At 38.2% G+C, this 14,627-nt stretch overlaps 2 long non-coding RNA genes across 2 annotated transcripts; one reads left to right on the forward strand and one right to left on the reverse strand.

Moving 5' to 3' along the window:
- The first annotated feature begins 348 nt into the window (after positions 1 to 348).
- LOC143665377 (uncharacterized) lies at positions 349 to 8,521 on the forward strand. Its single transcript, XR_013166921.1, has 5 exons — positions 349 to 391; positions 520 to 755; positions 1,414 to 1,892; positions 4,592 to 4,666; positions 8,198 to 8,521. It is a non-coding gene; the product is annotated as an uncharacterized LOC143665377 (long non-coding RNA).
- On the reverse strand, positions 7,032 to 11,615 carry LOC143665378 (uncharacterized). The gene is made up of 3 exons (XR_013166922.1): positions 11,328 to 11,615; positions 10,152 to 10,266; positions 7,032 to 7,100 (listed from the first exon to the last, which is right to left on the reverse strand). It is a non-coding gene; the product is annotated as an uncharacterized LOC143665378 (long non-coding RNA).
- Positions 11,616 to 14,627: the final 3,012 nt, after the last annotated feature.

A 14,627-nucleotide genomic window follows, 5' to 3' on the forward strand; every position in this document is an offset into this window, starting at 1 on the left:
AATAATATTCAATTGTGTGAACATGCCACATTTTGTTTTTCCACTCATCTGTTGGTGGACATTTGGCTTGCTTCCATCTTTTGGCAGTTGTGAAAAATGCCCCTATAAACATTGGTGTACAATTATCTGTTCAAGTCCCTGCTTTCAATTTTTGGGGGGCCTGAACCAAGAAGTAGAATTTCTGAGCCATACACTACTTCTATTTTCAGCTTTCCTAGGAGCTGCCAACCGACTTCCACAGCAGCTGCACCACTCTAAAGAGAAGAGTAATATTTTTGGTACGTGAAAATCATGTGCTATTCAAATTTCAAGGTCTATCAATAGAGTTGTATTGGAACGCAGCCTGCTCGTTGATCTTCATGTCGTCCGTGACTGCTTTTATGGTACCAAGGTAGGGTCGAGTGGTTGTGGGGGAAGCCACATGGCCCGCGAAACCTGAGATATTGCTGTGTGGCATGCAGCATGCTGCCGGCCACACTGTGGCTCTCAATAAACACTGGTTGTTATTTTTAATAATAGGTTGGAGCTCTGACTTCCAAGATCTGAAGGCAGACTCTCAGGAAATGTGACTATGAAACGGTTCTGAGAAGGGCTAGTGAAAACAAGCAGGAGTGCAGTGCAGCAGACCTGGAAGCCAGACCACCTGCCTTTGACCCTGGGGCATCAGCATGTGGCTTTGGGAAGGCCTTTGACGGTTCTGTTCCTTAGAAGAGATGACTCATTCCTAACTTGGAGGTGCTAATGGTACTTGTAAGGTGAGTGGAGACCCCAGTGATACCTGTTGTAAGACAGAGCATGAACAGACTGGCTCTAGTTCCTGACACATAGTAAATGCTCGGTAGATGTTAGTTGTTTCATTATTAGTAGCAGCAATTTATTATTATTATTATTTTGTGTGGGGCTCAGGAATTTCCGTTTATGTTATTATCTAGAGCTTAAATGAGAGGAAAGGCAGAAGCAGTTGAATGCCTTGACCATCTTTTAGCAAGTAGAGAGTATTCTCTCTGGAAAGGAGCACCCTACCTTTAAGAAGAGAGGAAGGACAGGAGACTTAAAGGAAATTTTACTTCCTCTAACAACAGAGCTAATGCTTTTCCAGCCTTTACAACCTAGAGCAAAAGTTGACCTCCAAACAAGGGAGACATTTGAACCCTACTTCTGGGTAACTTTATACGTATGCAAATTCAGCTAGATAAGTAGGCCAAAATACAGATTAAAAAATTAGGGAATTTTGTGGGCTGGTTCATGCCAAGGAAGGACCTGGGACAAAAATATCCTCCACTCACAACCTGTAATTGACCCTGAAGAATAATTATTCTAGGACAACCAGGGACAGTGAAGCATCATCAAATGCTGTGATCCTGAGATTTGTTACAGAATAGATAAAGTTTGTTTCTTTTTCTTTTCTTTCAGTATCTTTCTTTAAGAAATTTTCCTGTTCATCAATTAGAGCTGGTGGTTTTGCAACTGAGGAAATTGATGGCAACCCACTGAGCTCTCCAGGGGAAAGTTTAGCCTGGATCTTAAAGACCTGTAAAGTGGCCTGGGTCCAGGGTATCTCAGACCCAAACTTTCCACAGTGAAAGAGAAAATGTGAGCGTGTTGCTTTCATCAGTGTGCTGCTTAACGTGAGAAAATCCAAGCAAACTTTGTTAGCACAATAAAAGGGATTTATTGTCTACATGACTATTTCCACTATTGTTATGAAAGGTATTTATGACTTCCTGAGAAGGTGTCCTTCTGTGATCTTGCCTCTCCTTATCCATTGTTTTACAGAATGTAGAATTATGACTTCACAATGATTTGAATAAATGAGCAACATAAATCCAGGGAAAAGACTGGCTTGGCAGAACACAGTTTTTGTGTGTGGAGACAACTATATTTCCAACAAGGTAGCTGAAAAGTAAATATACTGGATTTATGCCTTAAGACCAAAGGCTTATTTATCATGATATGGTAAAGAATGTCTTTTTCAAACTTGCTTGTGGTTGAGGCTGCTGTTTCAATCTCTACAGGAATTAGAAGAAAAAAATTATTGTGCTTAATCTCCCATTGACAGTGATATTGCCTTGAGACTTTTGCGTCTAGTATTTGTAATAAGACAGGATACTCCAAATGATCCTCCAAGTCAAAACAATTAAAAATTTGGTTAGAATATATAGTTAATGGGCCACACGGTGGCTCAGCAGGCAAGAATGCTTACCTGCCATGCCAGAGGACCTGGGTTCGCTTCCCGGTGCCTGCCCATGTAAAAAAAAAAAAAAAAAAAAATATATATATATATATATAGTTAAAATTAAATTAATTACTGAATTGGCAAGAAAGTAAGAAATCCAATGGGAAAAAAAAGTGAAATGTATAAGTTCTGGGAAGTCAGACCAAAGCCACCTTTTGCCTTGAGCAAATCTGATAAAATCTGGAATCTTAAGCATTTGTTTTAGCAGCTTCATGGGTTAATAAAGGCCCTCCTAAGGTGGAGAGTCGAACCCCATAGAAAGCTGAAAGGGTAGAGATAGCCTAGATACCCTCAAATAGAGCTAGCCTAGAAACAAATCCTTTGCTTAGAAGAGAAGAGCAGGGAAATTTTGCCTGCCTTGCCCTTGATTCAGGTATAAGGAAGAAGATCTTCCCCTGAGAATTTGCAACTATATGGTTTTTTTTAATTAAACTTTTTCCACAATTTAAAAAAATTTAAACATTAAAAATTCTACAGAAAAGCTGTAGGAAAAGTACAAGGAGCAGTTCTAACTACCAATTTTTTTTTTTCCTCTCTGCATATATATATATGCGTGTGTTTTGTATATCTGATAAATTACAAACCAGGGCATATTACCCTAAAATATTTCATCAAGTATCTTCTAGAATAAGGACATCCTTCTACATAATCACAATATCTAAAATAATTAGTGATAATTCCATAATATCATGTAATATATGGTCCAAATTCACATTTTCTTAATTGTATCCCAAATATCTTATGACTTAAAACAACAGTAACAACAACAAAATCCTGAAATTAGTCAAGTACAAGAACTGCCTTTGGCTGTTCTGTCTCTTTAGTTTCTTTTAACTTAGAACAGTCCTCTGCTGCTTCCATTTTGTTTTATTTTAATTTTTATGACAATGACTTTTTCTGAAAAATTAAGGCCAACTGTCATGTATAATGTCCTGCATTCTGGATTCAACTGATTGTTTCTTGTGATTAGATTTGGGTTAAATGTTTTTGGCAAGAATATTTCATAGGTGATGTTGCTTCTTGTGGTTTGGGATCCCGAATTCATGCTACTGTATATTCCTGAAAATTGTCAACTAGAGAGTGGGTAGTATTCCCAGGCATTGAAGTCAAAGAAAACTCTCTCTGGAAGACACCAATTTTAACTCAGATCTCTAGAAATTCCTTCAGATAGCCTTCAAAGAATATGATCCCAAAACAAAAAAAAATTACACATATGTAAGGAAAACAAGCCTCAAAAAATGAGATAAAAATCTAAAAATAAGTACAAGGAAAAATTTTAAAAACACGTATATTTGAAGTAGAACATCTAGAAATTGATAATATAAAACTGAAATTAAAAATTCAATATATTTGAGAGGCTATTCTTATGCAATATGTAGATATCCCTTTTTAGTTTATGGTGTATTGGAGTGGCTGGAAAGTCCCTGAAACTGTTGAGCTGTGTTCCAGTAGCCGTGATTCTTGAAGACAATTGTATAATGATCTAGCTTTTACAATGTGACTGTGTGATTGTGAAAACCTTGTGTCTATGCTCCTATTATCCAGGGTATGGACAGATGAGTAAAAAAATATGGATAAAAAGATAAATGAATAATAGGGTATAAGCGGTAAAGTAAATTGGGTAGATGGAGATACTGGTGGTCAATGACAGGGAGGGATAAGGGATATGGGAGGCATGAGTTTTTTCTTTTTATTTCTTTTTCTGGAGTGATGTAAATGTTTTAAAAATGATCATGGTGATGAATACACAACTATGTGATGATATTGTGAGCCAGCAATTGTACATCATGTATGGACTGTATGCGTGTGAAGACTTGTCAATAAAGATATTTTGAAAAATTTAATGTATGAGTTAAACAGCAGATTGGACAAAATTAAGAAAGAGTGAGGTGGAAGATAAAGTGAAATAAATTATGCAGAATATACTACAGACATAGTGAGATTTTATTAAAAGCATATGATAAGGGTAGTGAGAAATTCCATACGTCTAACTGGATTTCCAGAAGGAGATAATGGAAATAATGGAGAAAAGGCAATGTTCAAAAAAAAATGGCTGAGAATTTTTCAAAACTGTTGAAGAAAGTCACTCCTAGGCGTATCATAGTGAAAATGGACAGCACGAAAACCAAAGAGAGGATCTTAAAATCAGCCAAAGAAAAAAGACAAATCACCTCAAAACATAACTAGAATGACTTCCCAACAGCGGTAATGGGAGCCAGGGACAGAGGAATCTTATCTTTAATATGCAGAGAAAAGAAGAGTCAACTCAGAATTCCATAATTAGTAAAAAATATCTTTTATGAATGAGGATAAAATAAAGACATGTTAACATAAACAAAGCTGATTATTTACCAGCAGGTCCTCACACAAGGAAATTTAAAGGATAGACTCCGGCTCAGAGAAAAAGGAACCAGACTGAAAGTCCAAAATGCAAGTAGAAATGGTGACCAAAATGTATTTATTTACTCATAAATAAATACATTTAAACAAACATTGATAAATTAAAGCCATAATAATTATAATAATAATGCCTAATTTGTAGAATTCCAAAGCAAGATAGAACTAAAATATTAAACCACAATGACATATAAATTGGGAAGGGAAAAATTTGATATAGTATTGTCCACAATCACATAAAACTATTGATTAAAGTTAGAATTTATTAAATGCGTTAAAATATATAGGGTAACCTCTGGAAGAACAGATAGAAGTATTGCTCAGAAACTAGTAAAGGGAAGAATTGAAAAAGAAAAAAATTCCTCAAAAATGTGAATTTTTGTTGTGTTGCATGTTGGCAAACTCAGCTGGTGGGATTGTGTCATCCATATCACCTTATTCTTCTTATATAGGCATACCGCAGTGATATCTTGGGTTCTATTACAGACCACCAAGATAAAGATAATATCGCAATAAAGCAAGTCACATGATTATTTTTTTTGGTTTCCCAGTGCATATTAAAGTTATGTTTGCACTATAGTTTTCTAAGTGTGCAATAGCATTAGGTCTAAAAAAAATGTACATACCTTAATTAAAATGTGATACAGAGACACAAAGTAGGAACATGCTGTTAAAAAATTATGCCGATCAGCTTGCTCGACATGCCACAAACCTTCAATTAAAAAAAAATGCGACATCTGTGAAGCATAATAAAGTGAAGCACAATAAACAAGGTATGCCTGTATAGATACTAAATGAGAAATTTTTTCCAGATCCAAGTCCAGGAAAAAGCTTTGCTTATTTTGACTGGCTTTCTTTATGAGTAGAAGGTAATGATCTATCTAGTTATAGTTCCATTTTTGCTTTTGTCACCAGGAAGCCCAGGCCAAACATTGACATTGGCCTCCACTTTAAAAATTATATAGGAACTACTCCCCTGTTTATCTTTCTAACTCCTCCCTCCTGCCTTGATTATCTAATATTTGTTTTTCCTGATCCTGACCTTTATCTTGTGCTCTTGTCATTTCTCATATCGCATATGGAATGAAGTAGGTAGGAATAAATAAATACGTAGTTGGATGACAATAAATAAATATAACACCACTTAAGCAAGTAGGATATTGAAATCTGAGAAGTGTCAACAAATTTAACTTGCTCTTTAGTCTCTTAATTGGTGGAATTACATAGAGTGTTGCATGGATTAATCCACCTTAACTGAATCAGTTTGTCCAAGGTTATAATTATGAGCAGTTTGTCTTATAAGTGATTTTCAGTAGCTGCTGGTGATGCAAACCACTAATAAAAAATCAATTATATAAAGGAAAAATGAAAACATACTCCTTCAAACTGTCAATGCCTTATTGACCAAATTTTATGTCTAGCAGTAATTCCAAACACAGTAATATATGTATATCCTTCAGCTCACTGTCTGTGCACAGTTTTGTCTCAAATACAAATTCTCATGGAGAAAAATCTGCACGTCTTGGATATAATGAAGTGAATTATGGAAGTTGAATTTGTCATAAGATTCCACTTGATTTGATTCATTTTATTTAAAAATAACATCTTTTCTCAGAGCAATCCCACTCCAAAAATGGTAGAAACATTCAAAAGGACACAGAAAATAAAAATGAAATGAAATAAAGAAATTATATTTTTAATATAAAAAGATACTGTATTTTCATGCTGGTGTTATCTGGGAAAAGGGCAAAAATGGGGTTAGCCCAGGAATTAGACTATGAAAGAACATAGCCCTTAGAGAGCTGAGCAGACACGATGAAACAGGTATGTGACCACATCTTTTATAGTGCAGAAACTTGAGTTTAGTCTGTACTGACTATATTGACACATTTAAAGAAAGATGATGTCGGTTAGAAAGAGGATTGATTGACAATTGAAGTTTGGACGCAGGTGGAGTGGGATCGAATCAGTGAGGCAAAGGTTGGCAGTAGACATGTGAGCGCTGTCCAGAGAAGAGTTATCTCAGCCAAGAGGCAGTCAGAGACACGCAGTGGAAATGGATGCACGAGATAATTACAGACTGACCCCATTAAATATCATCTAGACTGCTCGCCAAGCAACTTTCTGTTAAATTGGCTACCTTACAGCTTGTCTAAGAATGTGCTTGCCAGGCTCATGCTAATGTCTACCTCCTTGCCTTTTAATGACGACACTGACATTCGCTTGTTATTCTTCAGCCTCCTACAGGCACTGATGAGAGAAGAGTTTCCTTATCTCTAAATCTGAAGCCCCGACTCTAGTGTCTTCATCATGAAAAAGACCACTTCCCTTGGGAGCCAGTCTGCTAGCCTTCCCTAGGACATATGACCTCCCCAGAGACCTTACCTGAGTGTCAGCAAGCAGCTCTCATTTTATTAATGATGGGGATGATGTGGTTGCCTTGAAACTCATCATTGTCAGGAGGTGCCTTGCCAAAGGGAGAAATGTTCCAGAAAGCATAAGGATGTGCTCCAGAACACGGATTCATTATATCTCATTACTTTACACCCCATCACATCTCACTGGGAGTACTGGCTCTCTCCCTTTCCCTCATCTCCTACCGGAGGAGGCAGGTTTCAGTCTTGGGGTGCGCTCTCCTAACTCTTCAAGGATTTAGAGAACTTTTTAAAACTTCTTCCATTCATGATGCCAAGAAGGGCATCACTCACTCTGGCTGAATCTAATACATGAATCACCTAGGGGAAGTCCGTACCTGAAATAGTCAACTCTTACTTAACTGTTACCGACTAGGTACTAGCTGTTATTAACTCAGTACTAGCTGTTACTGACTCAGTACTAGCTGTTATCGACTCAGTACTAAAGTAACCAAAACTTTCTCATTACCTATTGGGTCTTTATTTTAATGCAAAAGGAAAAGTATAATGCTCCTTTTAATTTTGTATATAAATACCTCGCTTTATCTCTTCTCATCTAAATTTGGATAATACCCTAGGGTTGAGTTCCTAATATTAATTATTTTAAAGGATAACTGGTTCCATTAAAGGATCATTGACTAGAATAAATTGTGCTAGCTTGGGGGGGGGGGCAACATTTCCAAGTTCCTAAGAGTTATTGCATTTCAACTGGGAAAGAATGCTAGGGAGACCCTCACTTTATATGAACCCAGTAGTGACAAAATAAAATCATCATAGAAGTTAAGTTTCAAAGAGGTTTAGCTCCCCAGAAAGAGTCGGTAGTAGACTATAATTAAAACCCAGTTGTTCAGACTTGTGGTCCAGTGTTCTTTCCACTTCAGTGAAACACAGTGCTGTAAATGAAGCTCTTGGTTTTATTGTTATAGTGACCCCAGATAGTAAAAGTGCACCCCGTAGTTTCCTGTCTATCTTTCTCACTCCAGCTCAATTCAAAGTCTCTTCTCAACATCCCTCATGTCAAAAGTTTCTATACCTTGGGCTACAAACTACATATATTCATGAGTAAAGATTAGCAGCTACTTCATGTTATCAGCTATTTTCTTCTTCTCTTCCCAAAACTGTTGTCCAATCATATATCCTTGGTTTCCAGTGCCACCCTTTCTTGGTTTAAAGGAAGAACTACCTGGCGCCTCAGTAAGCCTGAGACTGCTGCTGCTTCCAGCTCCTGCTCTACCCACAGAGCACCATTCTGCTTCTTCTGGAGATTATACCACATCTGCCAGCAACCATCATCACCTCTGCTGAAATCACTGTTTCATCTGTTGGGAACCATAGTCAGGTCTGCTGAGTGCATTATAACATCTGCTGGGAACCTGTCAGGTTTGTTGAGTACCATTGTCACATCTGCTGAGTAGCACCCCTGCTGTTTTGGATCTCGTGAGATACCAAAGCTGGGCAGCATTTGAAAGTAAAGTTTGGGAAATTACTTCTCTTCTACTTAGGTGCAATATTTGTAGGATGTTTTGGTGGTGCACAAGCAGTCCTGCCCAGAACCCCAAAGCCTTAATGAGTTTTTAATGAAACAGCTGTCTTCACATTTCACTTATAATCCTGTCAGGATAGATACTACTGGGAGGCTGGGTCAGGGGACAGATCTAAGAGTTCAGCACCAAACCGTATTCAGAATCTCTCCTTTTGAGGTTTCATTACTGGGTCAAGATGATTTTCTTCTTACTTTACGGTAATTTTCTCCAAGGAAGTTTTTTTTTTTTTATTGGATAGCTACTACAGCAGCTATTGTTTATTGGGTACTTACTATGTTTTAGACCTTGTGCCAAAAGCCATTTTTAACCCATTCAATTCTCACAACCGCCCTGTGAAGCAGATTCTGTTATTATGCCCCTGTTACACAAACAAAAAGATGAAAACTTCGAGAGGTTAAGTGACTCTTCCAAGACCATGTAACTAGTAATTGACAGAGCTGGAATATAAACCCAGAGCTGTGGCACTCTGAGCCTGCTTTCTTGATCACTATGCTATACCACCTGCTGCAAATACACTGGGGGCAGGCTGTCACTACCAGCTATTACACATGCCCAGCTGCGGCTAATGCCAGAGGCAGATATTGATAAGGCTTAAAGTAGAGCTTTTCATGGAGATACTGCTTTATTCTTAAAAATATTAGACTGCAGGGTCATGGTAAGACTCCTCTGGGGTTCAGGAATTAAACACTTTCTTGAGAGGTTGGGGAACCAGCTCCAGTAATGACCCTTCTGGCTTTGACTGTATCTATCTAAGAAGTGCCTTGTATTCTAGCACTGGGTGTGTGGGGAGAGGATAGAATGAAAAGAGATCTCTGGGGTTGTTGGATGCTTTAAAAGAGACACTCAGGGTAAGGGTCCAGTGGGATCCTTGTACGACATCCCTGTCAGTAGGGGTGGAGAGTCTCTAGCAATATTTTCATCTGAAGATATTAACACTGATGATTAAGTAGAATGAGATTTCCTGAGTCGTGAATCTGCATCTTAGGTCCCATAGTAGTTTATGGGTAGGGGTGGCGCTTTCTCATTGGGTGTATTTAAATTATCCACCATGGAGGTACTCAGATAACCTCAAGGGATGGATATTAGGGGTCAGGATGCTGGGGAATATGTCCAGGAACTCACAGCCTTGAAAGGGGCCTGCGCAAGTGAGAAACCCTGAGGCTGAATAAGCACCCTGTCGTGGATCTGTGCTACCATCTGTGCTACTGGGAAGGCTGTTGGCTAACAGCCGTCTTTGGGAATTGTTCCTGCTGAAAAGACCCACTTCATCCAAGGTCATGCCCTCTTCCCAGGGCAGTTTGCCTCTTCCCAGGGCAGTTTCCACTAATTAACTGAAGCAGGGATAGAAAGGTCCAATTTTCTATTCCAACTCTGAAGAGCCATCTCAACTTCAGTGATCCATACGGGGTCAGTGAGGCCTTGTGTCTGTACTGCAGCCCCCCTTCTCCTTCCGCCCAGTCCTACTTCCTTCCTTTCCCCAACAGATGTTGATCCCAGGAGTACTTCCTTAAAAACCTCATGCACACTGATCTCCAACCCAGTCGTTTTTCTAGAACCTACCTGCAACAATCTTGGAAAGAAAGCCATCAGCCAGTCGCTCTTCACATCTTTCTATAGGATGGGACACAGACGGGGGGTGGTAAGTGAGCTCTGACCATGTGGATGAGAAGCACGTCTTAAGGGGTGGCAGAGAAACAAGAGTAAAAGTACCTGGGTCACTGGATGAGCTCATGAATCAAGCTCCCCACAAACCCCGCATCACTGACTACTTGTGTACTTCCAGTCTGTCACGTAAGAGAATAATTGACTTTTACATGGTTTCAGTCACTCCTCTGTGGGGTCTCCATGTCACAGTAGCTTAGCCTCTACCCTGGAAACTGGAATGTGTGATCTGCCCCGGTCAGATCATCTGGGGCCTAGCAGACCATAGCAAGAATTCTGAACTTTATTTTAAAGGCAGTAGGTCTTTTTGTGTCTTTAGATAGTGTTTATTATGAACACCTGAAAAAAGAACTGTAGGCTAGAATTGGTTGCTTTGCCCTTACAGCAGAGTTGCCTTGACATAATTTTTAAAAAGTAGTATTAGTGGACGTATTTATTTCCCAAGTTTAGTTAGAATGACTCAATTAAAAGAAACTTTTGGCAGTAATGTCACAAAATGCAAAATTGTGGATTTCAATTTAATAAGGGCATAATAATAAGTTCTTGTGTTCTATTTGGAATCTTTTTTGAACCACTGTTCTTTTGGGTCTCTCTTCACTGGAAATAGATTTGATTTTTGACTCCAACCTGGCAATCATTCAGAATTTGAGTATAAAATAGGATTAGGCTGAAAATTCCTTACAGGAGGAATGATTACTGATTCTTACTATATGACCAAAGAACAGTAATTAGCGCCATAAGGTCTTTAAAAGATTAATTAAAAAAAAAAAACCCAAAAACTTCCTCATCCTATGTATAACTGCATTGCTTTCTTGGTTGAGACAGCAAACTAAACTCATATGTTTTCTTTATGACAATAGAAGCAACAACATCTTAGCAAAATTCCTTATAAAATTATTTTCCAAAAATCAAATAGTGCACGATTTTCCCATTCCGGTTCTAAATCCATCTCTTGGCAATTTGATTTTTGGACAGACACACACGATTATTCGGCTAGGTGGTCTGATATTGGAATTTCAGTTATTACCATCCAAATAAAATACGCCTTTTCCAGAAATTAGACTTTGTACTCACTGTTCCTTCAAAGCCTGGATGAAGGCTATGTCAGGAACCTGAGCCTTCTTGTTAGTTCTTTCTACTGCATATTTTCCTTGAAGCTGCTGGAGCACGGAGAAACTCCTTTAAGAGGACCTTAGATTGCAAAATAATGCAACGTCCACCAGCTCTGCAAGCTGCCCAGCTCTTCAAGTCCTCAGCTATCTTCCAGCAGTCTTCCCTTGATGTCTCTTCCAAGATGCTTTAAAATCAGGACTACATAAAATAATACTTTCCCCTTCTTTTCTCAAGATCAGGACAGGCTAGTTTTCTAAAAAAAAAAAGCACATTATTATGCTTACGTATAAATAAGCTTCTTCCCTCAGAACAGTGGTTCTCATCTGGGGACCATTTTTTTCCCAAGTCTCCAGGGGATATATATATATATATACATTTAATTTATATTATAAAATATATTTATATATATTTTTTCCTCCAGGGGATATTTGACAATGTTTGGAGGCATTTTTGGTTGTCACAATGGGGCATCCTACTTGCATCTTAGCAGATAGATATCAGTCAGGGATGCTGCGGAACATCTTACAGTGCTTGCAATGCACTTGACAACCCCTGCAATAAATAATTATCCAGCCACAAAATAGCAACACTGCCGATGTTGAGAAACCCTGCCTCAATGGGAGTTGAAATTTTCTTTAGTTGTTTTCCTCCAAATTGAGTGGTCATCAAATACACTTTGGATTTAAATTGCCATTATTGTTTGGAAACAAAATTTGCCACTTAAAGTCACCATATTTAGCACATGAAATTATGAGAACCCAGTTAAATTTGAATTTCTTACTTATCAAAAATTTTTTTATTAATATCAAATTCAAGTTTAACAGAGCATCTTGTATTTTGTCTGGCAATTCTACTTTATATGGAGACATTTGGTTTAGCTTCTTACTGGCAGAACAACATTTATATCTAATTTAAACCACTGATTTTAGTTGGAAGATGCTCAATACTCTTTTTTATGTTAATGTGGTACATAATCAAATCTAATTGTCTTTCAGAAAGGTCATCTTACTATGAACACAGCCTTAAAGTATCATGAGTTTCTTCTTTGAAAATTTTACCAGTCTGGGTTTTGTTAACACAGATGCAATGTGATACTAAACTTTTTACACTCTTATGGCTCTGCTAGGAAATGTTACATTTATTCTGGATCTGGGCTTAGTTCATCCTAAGATCTTACCCCAAATACATGAGCCAAGGTCTTTCATTTTCTCTTCTTGCAGAAGCATCGACTCCTTCTCAAAATAAAAATAAGTGGTTAACTCTTTGAGATGAATGCGAATAACTGATACTGACAATCTGAGACAAAATCCAGGATGCTATCCACATCCAGAAGAAAAGTCACCATAGGGCCCAAAATAATATTTTTCTTTTATAAAATATGTGTTACATGTATCAGCCTAGGGCTGGAGGTCAGGCAATCTGCATTCTATTTGAAGTTCTGCCACCAGGTTTCAGTTTCATTCACTGAACTAAACGGACTCTAAGAACTGTGTAAATTGATAAGGCTCGAGATTGAACTTGAGTGAGAAACTACAGATAGGACACATACAGTAGAGAGCAGTGGGGCAGCCTACTTTTGGGGGGAATGATCTAGAACTCCCACCACCTGGCTTAATAGTACAGGAGGCACAGGAAATCCTAATACACTAAGTTGCATTTTTGTTGGCTCAGGGATTGGCCAAATGCTGCCTGTGGGTCTGCATGTGGACATGGCCAGAATAGATAGCAACAGGCAGTAAATATGGGAGAGTTTGAAAAAAATTTGCTACCATAAAATTATGGTATTGTATCCCATAGTATTGTATATGTCTATGGGATTCATAAGGAAAAAATAAGCTCGATTATTCTTTGGTTGTTTCTTGTAAGTTTATGGTCAAGTCTTGGGTCTGTGCATGCGCTATGGAGATATGGATGAAGATTAGACAACCTGGGCTTTCCCTCACTGCTCATTGGGTGTCATCTGCTCCACCTCCCATCCATGGACTTTGATGTCCATGACCTCATATTCTAGAATGTAAGCTCCACAAGGGAAGGGTTTTTGTGTGCGTGTGTTTTGTTCGTTAATGACTGCAAGCCTGGAGCACAGTGCCTGGCACACAGTAGGCAACCAGTAAATGTTTACTGAATAAATGAGTGACATGCCTCATTTATTCTGTCAGTTCTCGCATCTGTAGTGAGATCCCTTCCTTGGTCCTTCCCACTTTAGACACTTTCATTCCTGGGGGCTGGCCACGAGGGCCATGTTGGCGTGCTGAGGTCCAGGGGGAGGGAACTGTGTCCAATCTGACTGTGGGAGGGAAAGAATCCAAGGCAAGAGTCGTACCTCTGAAAAAGAACTAGAGCAGAAAAGAGCTAGCCAACCTGGGGAAATGAAACATCCTGAAATTTTAAAGCAATGAGAAAATAAGACTTTCCCCAATGTCTTTTCTGGAATCCATTATTTTTTTTAGGAAAAATAAAATACATGCAAACACCTTCACCTAAGAAAAATATCACCAACAAAACATATCTTTGTGCACAGTCTTCCAGATTATAAACATCTTTAACACACATCACCTCTCTGCATCCTCACAACCCCTTGCCAGCCAGCCAAAAGAGGGCTCAGTGCTGCCCTGCTTGCATTTAGGACACTAACATCCATAGGCATTAAATAAACTGCCCAGGTTGACACATGGCAGAAACTTGTCCCAATGCCATGTTTCTAGGCTTCACATCTAGTGCTAATCCTCTACACAAAGTTTAAGATGCTTTGTGCTCCAGCTATCTGAAAATATATTCACAATAACTTAATTTATTCATAAATCATGTCTGGTGAATTAAATTTAAAGGATAGCTAATTCAGATAATCACTGCAAATTTATTAATTAAATTAACCTTTAACTGTACTTATTTTTATTACACATGGAACTACAAGCTGCTGATCTTTAAGAAATCCAGAATGTACTAGTTTTTGCCAATTTACAAAAACATTTGGGAGATCATAGTAAATATGAAGACATTTACAGTGTTTTCAGGATTTTCTGCTTAGTAGCATCGAGGCACTAAAATGAATATATTCACAAAAGGAGCTACAAAAAAGAAGAAAGAAAACCCATTCTGTCCCAAAATATGTCGACTGCAACTTTTCTACCTGAAATGTGTCTAACAACTCACATTTTCTGAGGGCTCATTAAATTTCTATTTATCCTGTTATTATTTTTTCATCTCACCACAGTGGCAGAATTCTAAAAATTGCAGCTTTGCTCCAGTGGATCAACGTTT

This window comes from Tamandua tetradactyla, chromosome 21, assembly GCF_023851605.1.
Source record: "Tamandua tetradactyla isolate mTamTet1 chromosome 21, mTamTet1.pri, whole genome shotgun sequence".
NCBI classification, from domain to species: Eukaryota; Metazoa; Chordata; class Mammalia; order Pilosa; family Myrmecophagidae; genus Tamandua; species Tamandua tetradactyla.